We start from the raw sequence: 26,344 nt of genomic DNA, 5'->3' as shown, positions 1-26,344 counted from the left end.
CAAACCCACCACAATCTCTAAAAAAAAGAGATGAATATTCTAGGTGATTTTGTGTATAATGATTATTTCTCAATATACAATTCTTAGAAAGGGGAATGGATTAAAAAGAGAGATTAGAAAAAAGTTTAAAAAGCAAATAAAGAGATAAAACATCATAAAGAAAGTATTATAAAATACTGTTTATACTGCCTCTAATATTTCTTAGTCCACAGCTAAGCATAATATTTCAATGTAAGGGCCAAAAATGTTAACACCTAGTTAGAATTGAAGTTAATTATTCAACAGTGCTTTCAAAACATTATATGAAGGAGATATCCCTAGGGTTTCTTGTTGTTTTTTTCTCATAATAATAAAATTATTGGAATACTTACAGAATTGGAATCATATAGCTGTAGTTTAAATATTTGATTCCACTTTGAATTTGTATTCCTAATGTGAGAGAAAGTAACTTCCTGATTTGGTTTTGGAGGGAAAATTGGCTTATTATCTGGATGCTCATTAATTTTTCAGCAAGATGTTGGAAGAAATCTTTACTTTATCTCTAATCTGTGTATGTGCAGTAAAAGGAATTCTTGTATGTTAATCTTTCATAGAGCTTCTGTGAGCCTGAAGTTAGCTAACAAGTGATTTACTGTCTACTGACTTCAGATTCTGATCTTTATATTTTGTTAATGGAATTGATAAGAAAAATTGGTCTCTCCTGCCTTTTTCTTCCTTTTCTATTTCCTTCCTACTTCACCTTGGCAGAAGTTTATCTGTAGGCACACAGAGGAGTCAGGTATACGAACTGCAGTTGTGCTTATCTCCCTGTGAGGTCACTGTAGTATATGCATTTCCTTCTGAAACAAGAAAAGAACCGATTTATCATAGATGCATGATAGTGAAGCAGTGTTGTTGGGGAAGCTACTATTTTTCACAAGATACAAGTATTTGTTGGGAGGTCATAATTATTCCTGTTATATATTACAAATCAAAGTGGCTTAATTTTTAATTGCAAAGATACATAAGCTGAAGATTGACATTACAGCATGTGCTATTTATTGAAATAGTCCAAGTTATTTTGGAATTAGCTAAGTAAATTAATATATGCTTTAATAGAAAATGTAATCTTTAAATATACTGATAAATATCATTTTGCCTTAAAAATATTTATTTCAAAGAAGAACAAACAAAACCCAAAGTTAGTAGAGGAAAGGAAATAATAAAGAAAAGAATGGGAATTAATGAAATGGAGCTTAAAATATAGAAGAGATAAGTTAAACTAAGATTTGGTTATTTGAAAAGATAAACTAAATTGATAAACCTTTAGCTAGATTCATCCAGATAAAAAGAGAGGGGATCCAAATAAATATATCAGAAATGAAAAGGGAACTCATAACAAATACCACAGAAATACAAATATATAAGATATTATTATAAAAATTATACCACAAAAAATTGAATAATCTAGAAGAAATGGATAAACTCCTAGAAATGTACATACAGTCTCCCAAGATTGAATCAGGAAGAAATAGAAAATCTGAACAGAATGATTACTAGTAATGAAATTGAACCAGTAATCAAAAAGCTCCCAACAAAAAAGTCCAGGACCACAAATCTTCACAGGAGAATTCCAGCAAACATTTAAAGAAGACTTAACACCTATTCTTAAACTATTCCAAAAATTTGAAGAGGAAGGGACACTTCCAAACTCATTCTATGAGGCCAGAATCATCCTGATACCAAAATCAGAGAAAGGTATCACTAAAAAAGAAAATAATAGGCCAATATCCTTGATGACATTGAAGGAAAACATAGATGAAAAAATCTTCAACAAAATATTAGCAATTAGAATTCAACAATACATCAAAATGATCAGATACCATGATCAAGTGAGATTTATCCCAGGAATCCCAGGATGATTCAATATCCACAAATCAATCAACATGGTACACCACATAATCAAATTGAAGAATTTGATAATATCAATACCTGTGGGAAAAGCTTTTGACAAAATTCAACATGGATTTATGATAAGAATTCTCAACAAAGTGAGTATGAAGGAAACATACCTCAAAATAATAAAAGCCATTTATGACAAACCCACAGATAATATTATACTCAATAGTGAAAAGCTAAAAGCATTTCTTCTAAGATCAGGAACAAGACAAGAAGCCCACTATCAGCACTTTTATTCAATACAGTATTAGAGGTCCTAGACACAGCAATCAGACAAGGAAAAGAAATAAAAGGAATCCAAATTGAAAAGGAAGAAATCAAACTGTCACCTTTTGCAGATAACATGATACTATTCAGAGAAAATCCTAAATGCACCACCAAAACAAACAAACAAACAAACAAACAAAAAAATCCTGTTAGAATTAGTAACAGGTTTTAGTGAATTTAGTAAAGTTGCAGGATACAAAGTTAATATACAGAAATCTGATCCATTTCTATACACTAACAACAAACTATCAGAGAAAAATAAGAAAACAATCTACTTTACAATTGCATCAAAAAAATAAAATATAATACCTAGGAATAAATCTAACTAAAGAGGTAAAAAACTGTACACTAATAGCTATATGACTGATGAAAAAAATTGAAGATGACACAAATGAATGGAAATATGTATGATGCTCATGGATTGGAAAAATATTGTTAAAATGTACATACTACCCAAGGCAATCCACAGATTTAATGCAATCCCTATCAAAATACCCATGTCATTTTTCACAGAACTAAAATAAATCATTCTAAAATTTGTTAGGAACCACTAATGACCTCAAATAGCCAAAACAACCTTGAGAAATAAGAACAAAGTTGGAAATACCACACTCCTTGGTTTCAGACTATATTACAATGCTACAATAATCAAAACAGTATGGTACTTGCACAAAAACAGACATATAGATTAATGGAGAGCCCATAAATAAACCCACAGGTATATGGTTAATTAACCTATGATAATGGAGGCAAAGTATACAATGGGGAAATAATAGCCTCTTCAATTAATCATGTTGGGAATACTGGACAGCTACATGCACAAGAATCAAACTCAACTTTCTCACACCATTTACAAAAATAAACTAAAAAATAAATAAATAAATAAACTAAAAATGGATTAAAAACTTAAATGTATGGTCTGAAACCATAAAAGGGACTAAAAGGGTTTTGAACAGGAAGGAAGCCATCAATAAAACAATAAGGCAACCTACTAAGTGGGAGAAGATATTTAAAAATAATATCTTCAATAAAGGTTAATATCCAAAATATACAAATAACTCATACAACTCAACAACAAAAAAACCCAAACAACCCCATTAGAAAATGGGCAGAGGGTTTGAATAGACATTTTTCCAAGGAAGACATACCAATGGCCAACAGGCACATAAAAAGATGTCTAGCATCACTAACCATCAGAGAAATGCAGACCAAAACCACAATGAGATATCACCTTACACTTGTGAGAATGGCTATCATCAAAAGGCAACAATTACAAAGGTTGATGAGAATGTGCAGAAAAGGGGATGCCCCCTTGTTTGTGGAATTGTTAATTGGTGCAGCCACTATGGAAAACAGCATGGAGGTTCCTTAAAAAATTAAAATAGAACTGTTGCATGATCCAGCAATTTCATTTCTGGGTATTTACCAGAAGAAAACAAAAACACTAATTCAAAAAGTTATATGCTAACCAACCATCATTGTACCATTTTTTTACCAAGATATGGTAGCCAAGATATGGAAGCGACTTAACTGTACACCCAGAGATGAATGGATAAAGAAAATGTGCATATATTTTATCCACATATAATGAAATATCAGCCATAAAACATTAAATTTTGCCATTTGTGACAACATGGATGGGTCTAGAGGGTATTATGCTCAATGAAATAAGTCAGAGACAGATAAATACTGTATGATCTCACTTATATTTGGAATCTAAAAAACAAAACAAATGAAACAAAATGAAAACAGATTCATAGACACAGAGAACAAAAAGGTGGTTTCCAGGGTGGAGGAAGTTGGGCTGGGATGGAATAGGTGAAGGGAATTAAGAAATACAAACCTCCAGTTACAAAATAAATAAGCCACAGGGATATAATATACAGCATAAGGAATATGGTCAGTGATATTTTAATAACTTTGTATGGGGACAGATGATTACTAGACTTATGGCTGTGATTACTCACAATAAATGGAAATACAATGGAAATAATCTGCATTAAAGTAATTGTATAATCAGGGATATTCAATTTTTTTAAATTCAGTTACTTAAATATTAAACTTTATGAATGTAAATCAATTCTGTATCTACTTAGTCTGTCACTGACTTCTTACTTTTCTCTGAGATTGTTTCTCCAGAATTCTATTTTCCTTGTTTTTATCTGCCTAATTTATCTACACCTAAATAACTCTTTATTTCTTTATCTTATTCCAAGAGTTTCTATGCCTATTTACCATTCTTTTTATCTATCTTTGTTTCCTGTTCTCCTTATATCTCACTCAATATACAACTGCATTTTTTACTAATTACCTTTCTTACTCTTGTATTTTCCTTGTCCTCTCAGAACCATCTCCTGTCTCTGCATTATGTAACAAGTAATCACAACAGAGATAAATAATAGCTGCTGTATATTGAATATTTACTCAGTGTAACAACTAAGAACATAGATGGAATAATCTTAATTGTGTATTATTATTTCCCCATTACAGAGTTCTGAAACCGAGGCTTACAGAAATAAATTCAAGCAATTAATTTCACAGGTGTTAGTAAGCCAGCAAGTGACAGTACCATGATGTCATTTTAGAACAGCCAACATCCCTCTTTAGTTGTATATTGGATTAATAGAATTCAGTTTCATTTGCTATGTTTTTCTGTTCTCTATTTAAAACCAGTATATGATCTTTATAAAATACTTAGAAATAGTGACAAAATCATGTTTTAAAACAGATGCTCTCAACGGTTATTTGCACTGCAAAGGAAGACAGCCTGCTAAAAAACATAATTTTATCAGTATTTCCACAGTAAGACTAAGCATTTGGCCAGTGGATAAGCAGTGGTGCAGAATCTAAAACCTTCATTAAGCCGGGGCCAATGTGGTCCCGGTTTAGAAGTGAACTTTGACTTCCAGGAGAAGCAAACGCAAATTCCATTTAAAAGAAAGCATTTGAAAATTAGGGTTCAGATTTCCACTTCCAAGACCAACTTAATAGGAGTTCATAATCAAAGAACATCAGAGTCAAGAACAAACCACTGTGTGTGTATCAAGCTGTGTCTCCAGGCTGAATGGATGTTCTTGCATCTATAATCCAATAATATACTGTTATATGTAATGTACTTACTGTTTTATGTATTAATGAAATAAAGTATTTAATACTGTGGTTATTAAAATAAAACTTACCTAAATATATATTTGAAAGCAACCACTCTCAGGTGTGAAACTTGCCTGTTCTTTGAAGTAAAAAAATAAAATTTTCTTTAATCTGAATCTGGTTTTATATACAAGTTTAATTTTACTAGATCTTCCTAACTTAGTCTGAGTTATTAGAAAGCAAAGCCTTCAGGCATAGTCTGTGTTTGACTCTGATGTAAATTGCTTTTAGCCCCCCCTCCTAACACCTCTGTTTACACAACTTACCTCTATTAGAGCTAATTAAAGAAACAGACAATTTTCCTTTCAACCTCAGATCAGTAGAAGCTCCAGGTGTTCTTATACTGAATTGTTCTTCTCATTATTGAACAAAAATAAAAGAGAAAAAAAAATCTCAAAAGAAATGTCTTTAGATTTCAGTATATGATACATTCATGACTAAATTTTACCAATTGGAAGATTGTTACATGAACCTCTTTGTTAAAGATAAATGAAACAACCTATCGTTTTTATTTCTTTTTTGTTAAGATTTTTAAAATGATAGATGTGGTTTGTAAATTTGCCACAAGCTACGAAAAGCTGTCTTTAGCATCAACTGATTTTAAAAAGGATTTGTTGCTTTTATCATGGATCATTACTTTTTGAGTGACACTTTAAAGCAGATTATAAAGGGACTTTTCAAGCAGTGATTTTACATTGTTTTCATCACAGAGGCAAACTAAATTTGCCGCATGTAGATGAATGGTTTTATGATGATTTTGAATATCTTACCTTCTTTGCTGTTGAATCAAGGCTACACCAGCAAAATCAGTGTGAGGAAATTCAGTCCAATTTTGAGGACTGAAATGCTGGTAAATAGCATCTGTAAAGATACAGTAATATTTTGGTTTTGGCAAATAGGGGATCTTGAAATTCACCTATCAAACAGGGTAAGGAACAGGCATCAAAATCTGCCAGGGCTTCCCTGGTGGCGCAGTGGTTGAGAGTCCGCCTGCCGATGCAGGGGACACGGGTTCGTGCCCCGGTCCGGGAAGATCCCACATGCCGCGGAGCGGCTGGGCCCGTGAGCCATGGCCGCTGAGCCTGTGCGTCTGGAGCCTGTGCTCCGCAACGGGAAAGACCACAACAGTGAGAGGCCCGCATACCAAAAAAAAAAAAAAAAAAAAAAAAAAAAAAAAAAATCTGCCAGAAGATGATTTCATCCTAAACTTTTTATTACTACTATTGTTATTATTATCATTTAAGAAGAATTTCATTGAATTTGTAGATCAATTGAGGAAACTTTTCCATAATAACAATACCTACTCTCCTTATTCATAAACACATGGTAGCTTTCCATTATGTTGATATTTTTTAAATTATTTTTTAATTAGAAATTTAGATATTTCAATCAAGCATGTTTTGTAGTTTTCAATATACAAGATTTTCACTTCTTTTGCTAAACTTATTCCCAAGTACTATATTAGTTTTGATGTTATTTTAAATGGGACTTTTTCTTGTTTTTTTCATTGCTACTATATAAAAATACAAATGATTTTTGTTTATTGAACTTATATTCTGTAAATGTACTTAGTCTTAATGGTATTTTTGTGGTTTCTTTAGGATTTTCTGTATGCAAGACTGTATGCATCACATTATAGATAATTATAGTTTTACTCCTTTCTTCCAAATCTGGATCTTTTCAAACATTTTCCTGCCTCATTTCCCTGTATAGAATTCCCAATACAATGTTAAAAGGAAGAGGTGAGAGTGTAGGTATTTGTCTTGCTCTCTATTCACAGAAAAAACATTCAGCCTTTAACCATTAAATTTGATGTTAGCTGTGGCTTATCTATACATGATCTTTATTTGGTAAAGGAGGTCCCTTTCTATTCTTAGTTTTTTGAGTGTTTAACAGTAAAAGGTGTATTTTGTCAAAAAATTTTTTTTCTACATCTATGTAGATAATCATGTGGATTTTGTCCTTTATTCCATAATATGATACTTGATTTTAGGATAAATGGACCTTTGAATTTTATGATAAACCTCACTTGATCAAGCTGTATGATCTTTTTGATATGTTACTGTATTTGGTTGAGGATTGCTGTCTATATTCTTAAAGAATATTGTTCTGTAGTTTCCTTTTCATTTGATACTTTTGTTTTATTTTGGTATCAGGATAACACCAAAATTAATGTTACCATGTAACCCATGAAATTAGCTCACTTTTTTTGTATTTTTGGAAGAGTATATAAAGGATTTGTATTAAATGTTCTTTGAATGTCTGGTAGAGTTTACCATTGAAGCCATCAGACTTAGGCTTTTCTTTATGGGAATTTTCAAAATTATTTATTAACTCTCTTTTACATTTAGTAGGTTTATTCAGATTTTCTATTTCTTCTAGACATAGTTATGGTATTTTGTGTCTTTCTAGGAATTTTTACATTTCATTTTGATGTTTTTTATATATATGTGTGTGTGTGTGTATATATATATAAAGCATATAGTTGTTCATAGTATTTCCATATATATATATATATATATATTTTTTTGTAAAGTCATTAAAGTTGTGCCTTCTTTCATTCCCAATGTTAGTAATTTAAATCTTTCTTTTTCCTTGGTTAGTCAAGCTAAAATTTTGTCAATTTTGTTAATCTTTTCAAAGACCTAACTTTTGGTTTTATTGATGTTCACTATTGTTTTTTCTATTTCCCATTTCATTTATTTCTGCTTTAATTTGTTTTGCTACCTTTCTTCTGCTAGCTTTGAGTCTAGTTTACTCTGTATTTTATATTTTGTTTAGGTGAAAGGGGAGAGGACTATTTTTTATCTTTATCTTTATCTTCCTTTTTAATATAGGTGTTGACAGCTATAACTTCTACATTAAGGGACACTTTGGTTTCATTCCATAATTTTGGGGTGTGTTTTTATTTTCTTCCTTGTAAAAGTATTTCTGAATTTTCCCTGTGATTTGTTCACGGACCCATTAGTTATTTAGTTTTTTTTTTTTTTTAATTTTCCATATTCTCCAACTGTTACCGTTAAATCTTCTATCCTTTCCTTCAATTCACTCAGTTTTTGCTTTATGCATCTTAGAACTTTGTTATTAAGTGCATACCTGTTTATACTTGCTGTATTTTCCTGATGTTTGACGCCTTTATCATTTAAAATGATTTATCATTTAAATGTTCTTCTTTGATCCCAGTAATATTTTTTCTTAAATTCTATTCTGCCTTATATTAATAGATCCACTCCTGCTCGCCTTTGTTTATTATTTGCATGCTATATCTTTTCCTTTCCTTTAAACTTCAATCTATTTGTGACTTTTAATCTAAGGTATTTCCCTGGACATAAAACATATTTGGATAACATTTTTTCTTCCTCTGCCGATATGTGACTTTTTATTGGAATGTTTAATCAGTTTAAGGTTAATTAAATTACCAATAAAGACTGTATATGATATTGTTCTCTTTGATATATGTGTTGGGTTTTATGTGATCCTCTCTTCCTACATTCCTGCCTTCTTTCATGCTAAGTAAACATTTCCTCATCCTCCATTTTAATTTCCTTGTCTTTTCTTTTACTATATATTTAGAGATATACTCTTAGTGGTTGCCTTGGGATTATAATTACATATTTACATAAACCTATATAGTTCAGACTAATACCAACTTAATTTCCATAACATATAAAATGTTTTCTCCAAAATATTCATTCCTTACCTGCCTTCTTTGTGTTACCTTTATTATACAAATTACATCTTTATACACTTTATAAACCATCTACATAGCTTTATAGTAATTGCTTTCTGCAGTTGTCTTTTGGGCCAGAGAGTAGAAGAAAAGTTTAAAATCAAAACACATGCATACTGTTTTTCCTGTTTATCTACAGTACACATTGTTTTAATGTACTACACTTTATTGAACTTTGCAGATATTGTGTTTTTTACAAATTGAAGGTATGTGTTAACTCTGCATTGAGCAAGTCTATTGGTGCCATTTTTTCCACAGAATTTGCTCACTTCATGCCTCTGTGTCACATTTTGGTAACTCTCACAATATTGCAAATTTATTCATAATATTTCTATGGTGATCTGTGATTCTTGATGTTACAATTGCAAAAAGATTATGACTCACTGAAAGCTCAGATGATAGTTAGCAACTTTTAGCAATAAAGTATTTTCTACTCAAGGTATGTACATCATTTTTTAGACATGGTGTTATTGCACACAAAATAGAGTATATTAAAGTGTAAACATAACTTTTATATGCACTGGGAAACAATACAGTTCATGTGACTCACTTTATTGCAATATTGGCTTTATTGAGGTGGTTTGGACTGAACCCACAATATCTCCAAGTTATGCCTATAATTATTTTATCAATGATCTTTATTTTTTTAAATAGATTGAACTTACTTTCAACTGTAGTTTCATATGAGCCTGAAAGACTCCTTTCAGAATTTCTTATAGCACAACTCTCCTGGAAATATATTCTTCATTAATTTTTAAAATTTATCTTACTTTTATCTTTGTTTGTGAAGGATTGCTTGCTGGGTATAGAATGATTTGGTGATGATCTTTTTCTTTCAGCAAATTGAATGTGTCATCCTACTTCTTTCTGAATTTCATGGTTCTTATGAGAAGTCTGCTGTTATTCTTGAGGATCCTTTGTAAGTGAGGAGTCTCTCATCTCATGCTGCTTTTAAGAGTCTCTGTTTTCTGGCTCTTGAGAGCTTGACTATAATATGTTTAGGTGTGGATATCTTTAAATTCATACTACTAGAGGTTTTTAATTTCTCAGATGTATAAATCATGCTTTTCATTCAGTATGGAAGGTTTTTGACTATTGTTTTGTCAAATATAGTTTCTCTCTTATTCTCTCTGCTGTCCTTCTGTCATTCTTATCATTTGCACTTTGGTACATGTTGTGATGTACCCCAGACATCTGAGACTGTCTCCACTTCTTCTTCATTCTTTTTTCTCTCTCATCCTAAGAAATGATCATGTCCATTGACCTATTTTCAAGTAAGCTTATTCTTTCTTAAGTCTCTTCTGTTGGAGATTTGAACTCCTCTTGTGATTATTGTAAATTTCAGTTACTATATGTCTTAGTCTATTTGGGCTACTATACCAAATTTATGCTAGACTGTATGGCTTATAAACAAGAAACATTTATTTATCACTGTTCTGGAGGCTTAGAAGTCCAAGATCAAAGCAATAGTAAATTTGACTTCTGGTGAGGACATGCTACCTGGTTCATAGATGGATAGCCATCATCTCATGTCTTCACCTGGTGGAAGGAATGAAGGAGCTCTCTGGGCCCTCTTCTATACAGGCACTAATCCTGTTCATGAGGGCTCCATTCTCATGACATAATCACTTCTCAAAGGCCCCAAGTCCTAATACCATCACATTGTAGGAACAAGTTTCAATGAATTTTGTAGGGACTTTTAGCAATGTACTTCTCAACCCCAGAATTTCTTTCTGGTTCTTTTCTGGGATTTTTCTCTCTTTACTGATATTCTGTATTTAGTGAGATATCAATTTATGCTTTCCTTTAATCCTTTAGATATGATTCTCTTTCATTCTTTGAACATATTTATAATAGTCAACATAATCTTTGTCTAGTAAGTCCAACATCTGTTCTTCCTTAGGGAGTTTCTATTGAGTGCTTTGTTTACTTGATATGGAAAGTAATTTAATGATTTTTAGCATTTATTGAAAAAAAATTTTGTTGAAAACTAGATGTCTTAGATAATGTAATTGGCAAGTGTGGATAATCAGACTCTCCTGCTTCCTTATGTTTTGTTGGTGGTGCTGATTTTGTTGTTGTTTTTACTGTCTGTATAGTGACCTTCCTGAACTGACTCCATAACATCTGTATTCCCTGACATTTATGGCTACTTGAAGTCTCTGCTCATTTTACTTAGTGGTTAGGTAGTGACTGGACAGAGATTCACTTAAATGCCTGGAATCAATTAGTCTTCCAAACTTTGTCAAGATGTAGTATTTCTGATTTGATGTAATGTAGGCAGTTTGCAGCTCTGCTTTAGTCTTTAATTTCTGTTTGCATAGAGCTTCAAGGTCAGCCACAAGTGAAGCATCAGTGTTTCTTTGAGATTTTCTGGCATACACATGGCCTTGCACAAGCACATGACCTTTTAGATCCCTAGGAAAATGAGGAACTTTTCAAAACTACTATGGATATCTTATTTCTCTTATCTTCCTTATAATGTTTTACTTTCTTCTTGCTTGTCCTAATTGGTATCATTGCTTTAGTTTGCTCTGATGTTAAATAACTGTCACTAAGTTTTTCAGCAACTGCTGAGGGAGATAATTTTTTCCATTGAACAAGGCAGAAACAGACAATCAGGCCTGGGAATGGGATTTTTACAGTGTGTTTCCATAAATGTCAAATAATGGCAGTTCTCCAGGGATGGGGCTTCTGGATTAGCTGCATACAAGGCCTGCCCCCTCCAGTGGTTACTAGGCTGCTAGTTTTCACAGCTTTCATGATTGTGAGGTTATCATTTGAAAGCTACTATGTACCTGGGGAGAGAAGATAGGAATAGCTCAAGTTAAAATATCAAACATTTAGTTGTTTCTATAAAGATTTAACTGTTAATATATAACCACTTCTTAGGTTGTTGCAAGACTTTGGTTAAATCCAGAGTTCTGAGAAGTTTATTTTGACACTTTTTGTTAGTTTGTCATGGCTTTTATAGAGATATAGATTTTTGGAGGGACTTCCTCTGCCATTCTAGAAGTCCTGTCTTTCCCCTGGATTTTTTATAAGTGCATGCAGCTGATTACTTTATGTTTGCTCAAAAGTATACAAGTAAATGCTTTAAAGAATTTTCTCTATCATAAAATTTAGACAGATTTTTTTCAAGAAATTTAATGTCTTAATTTCAAGACCAATTCTTCAGGGATCCACTCAAATTGCTCTTCATCAAAATGTACTTTTTATGCAAGCAAAACAATACATTTATATTCAATATGAAATAATCCATTAGTTACTTATATATGCCTTCATCTATATATTTATTTTAAGCAGATATTTATTGAGCAAACATAATATTCCAGACATTGGCAAAACCATGGTGAACAAAATATGCTGTCATTGTCCTAGTGATTTTTATAATCTATAATTTCAAGTGGATCATCAGTGACATTGGAAAAGTTTTCCTATGTTTAACTCTTTTATTTTTCATTTCATTGAAAAGTCCAGCTATGTCTTCATTTTCACATTTGATATTAATTAACTTTAAATTATAAAAGTTGCATATATTCTTGGAAACAAAATGTTCAGTACACAGTAAGTAGATATCATGTAATTTTTGTTGAGACTGTTTTCTATGTCAATATCTCTTAAAGTTGAATAAGGTAAGTCCTCTTTTAAAGAAAATAGTCAAATTATTGTGAATTACTTATCCTACAAATATTTTTATTAAACTATTAAATATAATAGTATTTTATATATAAACTGTTATGGCATATATGCAAGCTATGAAATCAAAACATATTTACAAATTAATACTAATATAACTAATATATTAATACTAATATAACAATTAAATTTTAATTGTTTCATTGATTTAATGTCACAAATTGTGTCCTGAAACCAAATTCCCAATAGAAGCTTATCTATAATATTGAAACAGTATCAGTGTTTTTTTCAAGTTTGTCATATTTGGATTTATAAGTTACATGTGATGTCTAAATTCTCCTGCCTTTTAAAAAAAATTTGAAATGTTACGGAAGCTTCATTTGTACACCATGATCATCACTGAAGCTTCACTTCACATGAAAACATTATTTTTATGACATTTCCACTTATCATTCTTCGTTCACATTTTTAAGTTAAAATAGGACTAACTAAACAGTTAACAGCACACCAAACACAGACTTTAATCTTATGTGGTAATGCTCAGTCACAGGTGAATAACCAGTGATCCAAAATATTATAACAAATCTCAAAGAGAAAGCATGTCCTGCTCCATGCTTTGTAGTACCATGAAGCTTTTAAAAAGAGTAAAATAGATTTTCATCCATGGATATTGAAGGAGTCACAAGAAATATTTCAAAGTGAAAAATTAACATTGAATAATATTGTTTTATTTAATAGGTTATGTAATATAATAGGCTAAAGTATAATACACTAAACATTACCTATATATTATATATAAACAAATATACCCACAGCCACATACACATGTAAAATATCGGAAGTATAAACTCCAAACTCTTACCTGTTTTTACTATTTTATTTTTAGTGAATGTGTGTGTAGGAACAGAAAAATTGTTTTAACTTATTATTTCGTATACTTTTATATAATAAAGTTATTACTCTACTAAAATTATCTATGTCACATAGGGAAAATATATATTTTAATTCCATGGTATTGGGAAGTTTAAGACAGTTATTAGATAAAATTTTCTAAATATAAATTTATAAATAAAATTAATACTCAAGTGGGTAATTAGGAAGTAGACATTAGTAATGAGATTTTGTGTCAAATGAACCCGAAGTGGAAATGTACCAAATATCTGAACTTTAATATATAGTGAAAAGCAATATTTTCCATTTTTTTTAAGTTAAGCTATAAATAGAAACAATTGAAATTCAATTTAGAATTCGAGTCCAATACTATGGAAACTCGCACTTTGTGTGGTTCAGAAATCTGGGCATTTAATGAATTTCAGGTAAGATAAAACCATTCCATACAAATAGATGCATTACAAACCCTCAACTTCTAACACCAAAATACACCTTTTCATATCTCACCTGATAGAAAGAACGAACTGGTTTACAGCTAGCAGATGAAGTCATCTCTCTAATATTTTCTTCTTAAACTACTGATTCTTTCTGCTACCAGCTGTGTCCTATTGGCAAAGAGAGAAGTCATCACCTAGCCCAACAACTGATTTTTCGTAATGCACATACAAGCACAGGATATCTTAGTATAATACAACGTAAGTGTGGATACCTGTCTCCTTAGCATTTTCTCTCAGCAAAACTTATTCCTGAATGTTTTTTTCTTGCATTTTACTCTACCTTTTATCTTGAAAACATAACATTTATAATATAATATTAAATTATAATATAATTTTAAATATATACATTTGCATACACTAACCTATATTACTTGTATATTATTTACGCCTAAAAGTGGGAATTTAAACCTAATCATCCTCACATTTTTAACTTAAAAAAAAGAGCCCATTATTTCCTTTAGCCCTGTAACCACACAAGAAAATCTTAAATTATTTTAATGGTATAAGTTCTTAACATCAAAGAGAAAGATATATAACCCTGGAAGCAAAATATAACACATTAGAATTCTATATTCCTAGTAGAATTTTTATATCCAGTTCTTTAAAAAGACAACAGTTTGACTACCCAGATCTTACGTTTACACCAATTTTTTGTCTTCTCTTAATCTAAGTCAATATTCTCCAGCTTCTCTAGGCACAATATATAGTGTACGAGGTTATGGTAAGCAAATAAAAAGTAAATATTTACATGATTTAAAGGATTTGAAAAAGAATAGTTACATGTATATGTATAACTGAATAACTGTGCTATACACCTGAAACTAACACAACATCATTAATCAACTAGACTCCAATATAAAATAAAAAGTTAAAAAATAAATAAAAATAAATTTATGCTGTAATTTAAAGTAATATATTACATTTATTTTAAGACCTAAAATAACTCTACAACAAAGGTATTTGAGAATAACTTAAGCAACAAATGAGAGATAAAATGATTTTTCATGAGTGTCAGTATTTGAAATAAAATACATTTTTGTTCAATGGAGTCAAAAAGTAAAAAGTATCTCTAATGGCAATTTATATGAAACATTCAACTTATTTTTCTATTATCTTCTAATTATTTACCCAGTGTTTTATTATGAAAATTTTCATAAGTAGAAGAAATTGAGAACTGATAGGATAAATACTACTATACCAATTACCTAGTTTCATGTATATTTTATTATAATACATATTTTAATATATTGGCTCCTTATCACTGTATATATCTAAATATGGTAGATATATTTTATTGTTACTGGGCCACTTGAAAGTAAGTTGAAACATCACAATATTTTACCACCAATTCTTCAACATGTATTTTTTAAGATTAAGTATATCTCCTCCTAAGCACTCTACCATTCACACAGGCTTCCAAGTCTAAGATGGTATCACCATGAACTGGCTTCTTTCAGACAGTATTAGGAGACAGTGTTCTCAGAAGCTTTTAGTCCAGAAGCAGATTTCATGAAAACAGACGGCATAATTCAAGATTGACAAAACAAGAATAAATTACCTAAACAAGAATAAATTACTAAATAAACTTATGTTAGCCGTCTTCCTTATCTAGTCCACACAGATGCCTACAGTCCAGGGCAGGGTCAACCACACATTATTCATAGATACTGATGTATCGATTTTGAGGAAAAAGTATAATATTCATGGAATGAACACTGACCCGCTTTGTATGGGTATTCTTTTAACTTTATAATGTACACTTGTAAATGGATACGTCCTAAAATTTATATTTGTTACAGAACAGAAATTATACTCTTTACTGGAAATATATGGACTAAAAAGCCATAACATTTTTATTAATAGTGTCTGCAAAAAGTCCATTTATATTTTCTTTATCTATAACTCACATTGTATTCGATTATTATGATACAAACAGAACTAAAACATTTATTTCCAACTAACCCTTAGAATTAAATAAAATTATCTTACTAAAATGATTATTGATGTTTATAAGCTAATAAATTTTCAGGAAAATATTTAATTAAATTTATATGAATACTAATTGACTTTGTCTACAAAATATCCCAAAATGATAAGAAAAATATTTAAATATTTTCCAAATTATCTAGATTTTGTTTCTTTGGATGGCCATGTAGGTAATTGCTTAGGATTAAGAATATATCCTTTTCCTAAAAGGACATGATTGGATATGTCAAATGTACAACTAAACTATGTCAGAAATCTCATTAATTAGGTATGATAACTAAAATATAGGATTTTCCTACTCATTTGAAAATAATACCTGCATAATCTTTTCAGGAAACTGGCCTGTTATCTGCTCTATAATTAATGCAGTCACAAGCTTAAGTTAGTAAAGATTGTCATTTTCTAGCAGAACAGGAATATTGACAACCTTGAGATATCGGAAAGAGAAAGAAAAGACCTTTATAGGTACTGCAGGTGACATATAGAAGAGTTGGACTCAGTGGTTCTTGGTTTCCTATCTTTTTAGCATAATCTGATGGCAAAAATATAAAAACAACAGTAATGTTTGAGCATTGTCACTTTCATGACAATTTCCTGTAGTCCATTGCTAAGAACAGTTGTAATTTTTATTCAAACAGAATTTTACTATATTATCATAGAGCAATGTAGAGTTCTGGTATCACATTTTAGATACTATTCCTTCTGCCCTATATAAAAATGCTGCTTTCATTAACCATCGTTTCCCTGATTTATCAACAAAAGGAAGGAAAGTTTTGAGAATATGCACATGGACATGACTGTAAGTGAAATTCCTCAAAGTCAGAAAAGAGGTAATCAATGTAATCGAGATTAAAATAGCTATGTTAAGGCATGACACTGAGTAGTAACTGAGTTCTCCTGGGATTTTGTAAAGTAGACTCAAATCAAATTTGCAGCTTTCTTTCAATGTTACAGACATAAAAATCTTGCTGAGTGATGAATATAATGGCTCTTTAGGTTTTTGCACCTGCTTTGAAAGGATTTTCAAATAATCTCAAGTGCCTAAGAGAGACTTGTAAAGTACATGAAAATTTTTGATATCGGAATTTTTTTATTTCCATAGCAGTTGGGAGAACAAATGATTTTTTTCCTTAGGTGTTTCATTGAGAAATCACAATTCTGTGAAATAATTAACATTTTTTTAAATTTTATATCTCAGTAAAAGCTATGGGTCAGTTAAAAATGAAAATTAAAGAAGGAATTAGAAACCATTAAGATAAAGTTTCATGGTACAAGGTCATGATTTTGAGTGCTTAATAGAACTCTGAGCTTCCTGACAATTATCTTCTATTTCTTCTAACATCAAACATCTTATATTTATTGCGTGTAGCATGTTTCATTTTTACCTCCATCATTACATATTTCTTGTTTTTTCATCTTTTCAACCCTAGTTTTTTGCTCTTTTCCAGACTCGTTTCTCTGACACCTACACTGACATTAATTCTAATTTATATGCTTTGAAGCACCCCTTGTTTATTAGTAGGATGTTTTAACATTAAATTACATCATTAGATGCATGCTTGTCTGCTTAAAGTCTGCTTCTGTCTCAGGAATACACATTTTATGTTGTTCGGGATATTTATGATGTTAGGGACTACTTTCTTCAAAGAAACAACTGCATTTTCTTATGTATAAGGAATTCCCAAGAGATCTCACATCAAGGGTACATAGTTATATCACCACACATTGATTATACTTTTACATAACATGTGCAGGAACACTGTCACTAGGCATAAAATGATACCCTAAGGCTCTGCCTTCTTTTACAGTGATGGTTGGTGCTTAGATTTGTGTCACTTTGAGTAAAAACAAAATGCCTTATTTATCTTTGTGCTTTCAACATATTTCAGGCATGTATATATGGAACATAGGAAGTACTTAATTGTATTAATAAAATTAATGAAAAAATAAACTTAGGTTAGCCATCTTCCTTATCTAGTCCACACAGATGCCTACAGTCCAGGGCAGGGTCAACCACACATTATTCATAGATACCGATGTATCGATTTTGAGGAAAAAGTATAATATTCATGGAATGAACACTGACCCGCTTTGTATGGGTATTCTTTTAACTTTACAATGTACACTTATAAATGGATACTTGCTAAAATTTATATTTGTTACAGAACAGAAATTATACTCTTTATTGGAAATATATTATTCATTTATTTTACCATTTTTATTGAAGTATAATTAATTTACAATATTGTGTTAATTTTTGGTTTATAGCAAAGTGATTCAGTTTTTTATATATATATATATATATATAAAACTTTCTCTTTCTGACTTATTTCACTTAGTATGACAGTCTCTAGGTCCATCCATGTTGCTGCAAATTACATTATTTCATTCTTTTTTAAGGCTGAGTAATAGTCCATTGTTTATATGTACCACATCTTCTTTATCCTTTCATCTGTTCGTGGACATTTAGGTTGTTTTCATGTCTTCGCTATTGTAAATAGTGCTGCTATGAACATTGGGGTACGTGTATCTTTTTGAATTAGAGTTTTCTCTGGATATATGTCCAAGAGTGGGATTGCAGAGTTATATGGTAACTCTATTTTTAGGTTTTTTTTTGGTTTAGTTATTCATTTATTTTAAATCAGCACAATTACAGGAGATGACTTGCTTGTATAAACCAGTAAATTACCTTTGCTATAGATAGTTAGGTTGCTATATTACAGAAAAAATAAAAGGTAGAAAATATTGAATGCTTAAAAATTATGTTAAAGTGTGATTAAAGTTCAAAGACATGACACCAATGGAACTTATCTGTCTAGTTGGTCTTTCGTAGTGTGACATAACTTGAGTTAAAACGTAACTAATAAGTTTTGATTATTAACTGTTTAAATCTCATACTTCTCTCTGGACTGTGGACTGAGAATGTATCAGACTCAGGAATATCAAGATATCAAGTCACACTAAGCTAACTCTCAGGGAATAGTACATATGATATAATTATAAAGAACCTGAAATTGCTTCATGACTTATACTCTGTAATGAAAAACCTACATTGGAATTCGTATTAATATGAATTGTACTTGATAAACATAGACACTAGCAAAGTATTAAGTGGCATTTCCAATTCCAGCAGCGATCGTTTAATAAGGCTGCCCCCCGAGAGAACATGAGTGGATCATCTTAAGCAATTGACCAGACACTCCATCACCCAAAAAGGACGGGACATATATTGACAGATGATCTTTTCTCAGCAATTCACATTTTTAGGCCCCATAAATACTTTTTTCATTCTTACTAACAAGGTTTTTAAAATTTTTTTTAAGTGTATTCATCAGGAAATAAGTGACACTGACCTTGAAATTTGAGTTTAATAAAGAAAACTTGTAAAATGGTGCAGGTGTGAGTAAGAGAGAGCTAATGATGATTAGCACAGGAGCTTAAGCTTGCAATAAGGGAATCCACTCTTACGCATGATTTATCAGAACCTGGGCAGATTAGTTGTAGCTTTCATTAAAAACAAACAAAAATTTAGCCAATCTGCAGCAAAGTTGCAGCGATGATGGACTGAGAGGAAACATTCCAGGAATAACTCCAATCCCATTGTTGACTTCTTGTTAGTTCATTTGGATGACAAGAGCAAAGCGTTCCTTTGAGGTATTCCCTAAAATCAGTCTCTCTCAGCACAGAACATGGGAGAGAGCTGTGGAAAGTGGATTTGGTGAGGCAGAGAGGAAAATATACAGCCCATACAGATAAAATATATTTGACTAAGTTACTAAAATGATCCTGTAAAATGAACTGCGCTCTAGGTACCGTGATTAGAATAAGGCTATTCAAAATCCATTTTAGTCAACAATTTTTAGGTGATTATTTTGTTTTAGTTAATTTACTAGAGAGATTTACTAATCTCATTCACTCTATGCCAATTTTTCCAAAGTGCCGTATTAGAAGGCAACCTTTATTTTAAATTGAGTTCCTTTATGTCATCCCCTGTGTACTGATTAAAATTTCCAGAGCTTTAGATTAGGAAACTTTACTACACATACACACACACTACACTAACCTACTGAATCTGTATGGGTTTCATCCTAATGGTTTGAACGGGCACATGCTCCTTTACTGTGCTTTATTTGTTTTCCTTTATGTTTTCCTATATGTTTTCCTTTATATGTTTCCTTTATGTTTTCCTTTTCCTTTCCTTTCCTTTTCCTATATGTTTTCCTTTATGTTCCTTTAAGAACTATTCATTTAATCTGTCAGTCATCAATTGCACACTTGTTAATATATGGTCTCATAGTGACTGCATTTCAAACATTTCAAGCAAAGCTGAATTTTGCTTTTCTTCATATTGCTTTTCACTTTGCATTTGCAATTGGCTCTGCTGTGCTATTATTTCTCCAGCACACAATAGGCTTTTGTGAATATAAAGGCCATATTTTCACTTCCACTATTCCAAACAAAGGATCAAAATCAAGTTTGCTTTTATTAGAATATGAAGGAAGCATTGCCTTGTGCTTTGTGTCCTGAAGGGGCTACCTGCCAAGCTCAGTAAATGCTTTCATTACTGATGTAGTAGGTATTACATACATTGAATGTAATGTCTTATTCAGTGATATTTTTTTCCAAACGGGGATATATCTCTAAAATGAACATTGTTACAATTAAACGATTGAGTCAACTAAACTTAAAATGTTCCCTTTTGAACATTAAAACCATTCACTTCTTAAATATAGTCATTTCTAAATCACCTCTACTAACGCAAGTACAAAAATGCAAAAGAATAATCTATAAATTATTACATTTTGTTTTAAAATGCGGCAAGTAATGAACAAAAGTCGGCTAGCAATCTAAAACAGTTTGAAATCAAGCATAATGAGTTAAAATTTTTAGGTTTGGTCATGTGAATAAAGTAAGTGGTTTACATAATTTTTCAATTCACCTAATGACTGTTTTATTATAACTCATAGTCTAAGACATGTATTTTTCCTAATTCCTGCCACATTCAAATATGAGGTTTACTTTAAATGCATGTGACTTTCTAATTTAAAGAAACATATTTATCGGCTAAACTTATTTAGTGCTTATATTGTTAATTAGACTTTATTGATATAATATTACCACTACAACTAATGATGATCATAAACAGTGCTAAAATTCATTTACAAAGGTAGAGTACTAACCATTTACAGTAATTAATTTTTAAAATTTTCTCCAAAACACTTGATAGGAGTGGAGCAATGATGTTTAAATGTCAGAAGGACACCTTAATAATATACAAAAATACAGAGTGGCCATGCCCCTAACTGCTGAAAAACACACAAAGAAGGAAAAAACTGCCTGATACAGCGTTGAAACAGACCATTTAGTTTTTTAATCAAATCATTCCATGATAGAAAAGTTTATTAACAGAGTTTCCAAGAATAAGAGACAATTTCTTTAGTTCTCAGTGTATGATACAAGATCTATGTGTGAATTCATGTTACTTTTATCACTCTCTGCCTTCAGGGATCTTCAGACATAGAAGTACTCCCAATTCATTCTTTCATCATACTCAACAACAGACAGCTTCCTACAAAGATGGCCGATCCAAGGGATTTGTCATTCATCCTAACTTTTCCAGCTCCTCCTTCATGGTAAATCTGTCTGGGAAAGCCCACATCAGCCCTCAGACCATAGTCTCGTTCCTCTAAACAAGGGATGGTTATTTTTCTTCCCACGTGTGCTGCCTCCTTTAGATAACTTTCTGCCAGATATCTCTGAAATCTGATCAACTAGGAGTTCTCTTTAGCCTGCTTGCAACTTCCCTTCATCTTGTTCTGTTAAAGACGGATTTTGTATATCATTCTCTCACATGCTTGTGGTACTCAATGATTTATGAGATCAGGGGGCATTCCATTTATACTCTGCAAGATTGCTACTTTAAATAAGGGTTCTTTTTGTTGTTATTTTGTAGTGAGTTTAAAAAATAAAACTAGGTCAGTGTATTGAGGCTAAACGTAAAAATAAAGGAAAATAAATGTGCACAGTGCAGAAAATATTGTTCGTTATAAGTTTTTTTCTTATAGCAAAAATAATCTTCAAGTACGTAAACTAGGGCATCTAATTAGAGAAATAGGAGGAAGAGAGAAGATTTCAGGGAACGTAGAAGAGAGGTGGCCCTCTCAGGTGGTGCAGAGATGATGTACAGAAAGTCCACATTAGGTTTTTTCATAACAATGTCATTTTTATTAATAGACACAGTATAATTTTGGTTGTTGTGGAACAAATAATTACCTAGATATTTTTGCATGGCACTGCCAAGGTAAAATAGGGGATATAAAAGTGAAAATATGTAGTCTTTTATCTTCAGGAGTTTGCAGTTTGTAAGAGTGATGAGCTTCTTGTGGAAATCATAAATTCCCTGTCATTAAGAAAAGAAAAGAATACATTGTATCACATGAATCTTGAGGATGGAGAGAAAGATTTATTGAAGAGTTGGTTCTTGAGGGTAGGAATTATTCAAAGAAAAGAATGAAAATACTCCGAAAAGAAGAAAGAACATGCGTGATGACAGAGACATGGTGCACACATAAAAAGTAAACAAATCTGGCTGAAGTAGAGCAAATACAAAAGACATTAGGTGAATAGAAGTTTGAATGCTTAAGGAGAAACCCTTGTGTACCAGGCGAAGTCATTTTATTCCTTTTCCCTCAGCCAGTGCAAAAACATACTATAAAATATAAAGATAGTTTTAATTAATGAGGTTTTCTGGGAACAGTTTTAAGTTTCCAAACTATTTGCTTCTCTTTCAAAATGTTTGAAATAAAATAGACCTGAAAATACTGTAAATGTGCGGTTTTACTATTCACAGATTAATAATTTCCACACAGGTGCACTTGTAGGAATTCTAATCTGTTCTGTTTTCCATTGATCAATGAGAGATGACACTCTGCTAAGTCTCTGTTCTCTACTTGAAGATAGGTACAAAATTGTTTGTTTTTATTCTGCTGGTATCTTTATTATGGATTTCAACTAGTAATTCAGAAATTTCTGACCGTGCTTTACAAAGGACATGTAACGGTGAATTTGCAATGGAGCTAATGGAACTCAAACTTTGGGGCTTTCATTTGTACGGGCTTCTTTTAAAGCTCAGAAAGAGCTCTGGATATTTGCACAGAAGTCATATGTTTTTGTAAAATTCGCTAAAGCGCTACTTTAAATGCAAGTGCTAAAGACTACTACGGCTTAATGTTTTATCTTAACCATCGCCTTTTCTCTCATATTGGTTGATATTGGACTAAGCATGGGTACTTTTGGGGTCACACTGAGGAAACACTGAGGTGGGAAATCTATCCCTTTTGGTTTAGTAGGATCTGTTTCTGGGATTTGCAGTATGTGGCTGACCATCTCCATTTTAAGAAACTGCCCTCCACTGTGCTGACTCACTCAGCATTGTGACACAGGGCCAAATACATTCACCATGCAAATGTAATCTATAGGAACAGGCTCTGGAATTATGCAGGTGGTGTAGGAGAAAAAGTAATAATAACTACATGGACCTAGAAATGCTTTTGTAGAAAATTGCTCTAATCACAAGCTGTGCAAACTCTAAGTGTACCAGTCACTTCATTGATCCTTATGATGGGTATTCTCTCCTTGTCCGACTATACCTATAATTCAAGTTTTAACATTGTACAAGATGCATAGGCAGATAGATAGATAGATCATTTTGGGGGTGGTCAAGAATTGTGTGAAATAGAAATCATCAAAATTCATGGGTTTGTAGCACAGGCTGCATTTAATACTTCAAATAGTGAATGTGTCTGTAGGTGAAGTTGCATATTATATGCATCTCAATGTATCAGATTGTATTTTAATATGCTTCATGTGTTGTCCTGATGAAAGTTGGCAGTCCCAAAAGAAATGGAATGCAAAATTGCCTCTGGTGCAGCAAAATAGCCTGAAGAAACATAGACTATAGTGACAAAACTTCTACACATATAAATAAATACATCAATGTAGTTAATATCCATTTGAGTGTGCATTTTTGTAGCTTAATACATAGTGGCAAATTATAAAATGCTTTAATTATTCTTGTGTATGTCTTGATTTCAGAATAATGTTACATATTTTTTCACAATAATTGAGCCTGCGAAACTTAAAATACAACCAAAAAGAAACATCATAATTGAAGCCAAAAATGTTAAAAGACAGGCTGCCAGAAGCATCAAAATATTGAACATTTGTTGATTTTGTTTGTATGTTTTAGCAGGCAGTTACCTTGATTCGACTCAAATAGGAAACTGTCTTATAAGGAAGGTCAGACCTAAGCTCGGTTCTGCAATCCTTCGCTGCTCAGTGTCTACCCCATATCTGTGTGGCTCAAGGGCGATCCAAACGTTTAGACAGTGTTTATACACAGATTGGAGGTGCTCCTTTGGATCTAACATTTCTGGGATTTCTCTCTCATCGCTCAGCCCTGTAATTGTCTCAAACCCTGTTCTCCTCTTCATGCCAGAAAGGCTTCACATTTTCTTTTGAAGGTTTAGCCATCCAAGTAGCACTGCCAGCAGCCTGCCTGAGGCTAAAAGTCATAAAAACTGGAAATTCACTCAGAGACATTCCCTTCATCCTAGGGCCAACCGGTGGCCTGCCTGCTTTTGTTCATTCTCAGTATCTTTGGGTTTTTGTTTTTAGCACTTAATCTAGAGAGGATTTCCTATCTGCAAATGTTACTCCTGTGGGAGATTACTGAGTTAGCATCCAAGGGTAGGTTCTTCTCAGTCTTTTGATTAATTGCACAGTGGCTTTCTTTCTTTTTTTTTTTTTTTTTTTTTTGGTGATACGCGGGCCTCTCACTGTTGTGGCCTCTCCCGTTGCGAAGCACAGGCTCCGGACGCGCAGGCTCAGCGGCCACGGCTCACGGGCTCACCCGCTCCACAGCATGTGGGATCTTCCCGGACCGGGGCTCGAACCCGCATCCCCTGCATCGGCAGGCGGATTCTCAACCACTGCGCCACCGGGGAAGCCCCACAATGGCTTTCTGATTCCTCTGAGCTAACAGATTATAGAAAAACCCATTCCATTCCCTACAGGTTCTGCGTTTAGCTCTCTGGCCTCATCATACACATTTTCACAACCTGATTTATGCTTTAAGGGAGACACTGATTATGCTTGTGTGGCCAGGACTTCCTGAGTCCACCGCCCCGTGGATCAGAGAAAACGTGTACGGTAAACACTGTGACACTGTGGGTGATTTCACTCCATCTTTCTGGCCCAGACACCTCACTTCATGTGCCACCATAGAATTCATAAAAAGTTCTGGGGTAAATTCAGCCTGTTTTATGGACTGACTAATTTCCAATATCTTCAGCTAGTCCCAAGTAAATCTGAAGATTTTAACATTGTTTTTTTCCCTTAATAGAGGTTGTCCTTCTGGGCAAATCTGATTGACCTACCACACAGAGATTTGGCAGATTCTCACTTGGGAGAAAATGTCTGCTGACGATCAAATTCATTATGAAGAGTTCTTCTTTCTCTAGTATTTTCATTACATTTTTGTTCATCTAATTTTAGTCTCTTTTAGTACTACACAAAAATCTGCACACGTAAGTTTATGGCAGCTTTAACCATAACTGCCAAAACTTGGAAGCCATCAAGATATCCTCTATAGGTGAGTGGGTAAACAAACTATATATATCCACCTTATAGAATATTATTCAGCAATAAAAAAGATCTGAGCCATCAAGTCATAAGAAGATGTGGAGAAAACTTAAGATCGTGTTGCTAAGTAAAAGAAACCAATCTGAAAAGGCTACTTACTATATGGTTACAACTATTGGGTTGGCCAAAAATTTTGTTTGGTTAGTGAATACGTTGTTCAATACAGTTATTGGTGAACATGAAAAACGTGTTTTTTATTTTTACTTAAAACTGAATGATTTTTTTGGCCAACCCAATATATGTTATATTGGAAAAGGACAAACTTATAGTGACAGTAAAAAGATCAATGATTGTTCAGGGCTGGGAGTAAGGGTTAAATGATGAATGGGTTAAGTACAGAGGATTTTTAGGGCAGTGAAACTATTCTAATACTTCAGCGGTAGATACATGACATTATGCTCTAGGCAAAATCCATAGAACTGTACAACAGCAAGAGTGAATCCTAATGCAAACCATGGATATTAGTTAATAATCACACATCAATATGTATTCATCAATTTTAGCAGAAGTGCCATGTAAATTCGAGATGTTAATAATAGGGGAA

The sequence above is a fragment of the Kogia breviceps genome, chromosome 6 (assembly GCF_026419965.1).
Source record: "Kogia breviceps isolate mKogBre1 chromosome 6, mKogBre1 haplotype 1, whole genome shotgun sequence".
In the NCBI taxonomy this organism is placed as follows: domain Eukaryota; kingdom Metazoa; phylum Chordata; class Mammalia; order Artiodactyla; family Physeteridae; genus Kogia; species Kogia breviceps.
This window is presented reverse-complemented; position numbering follows the sequence as displayed.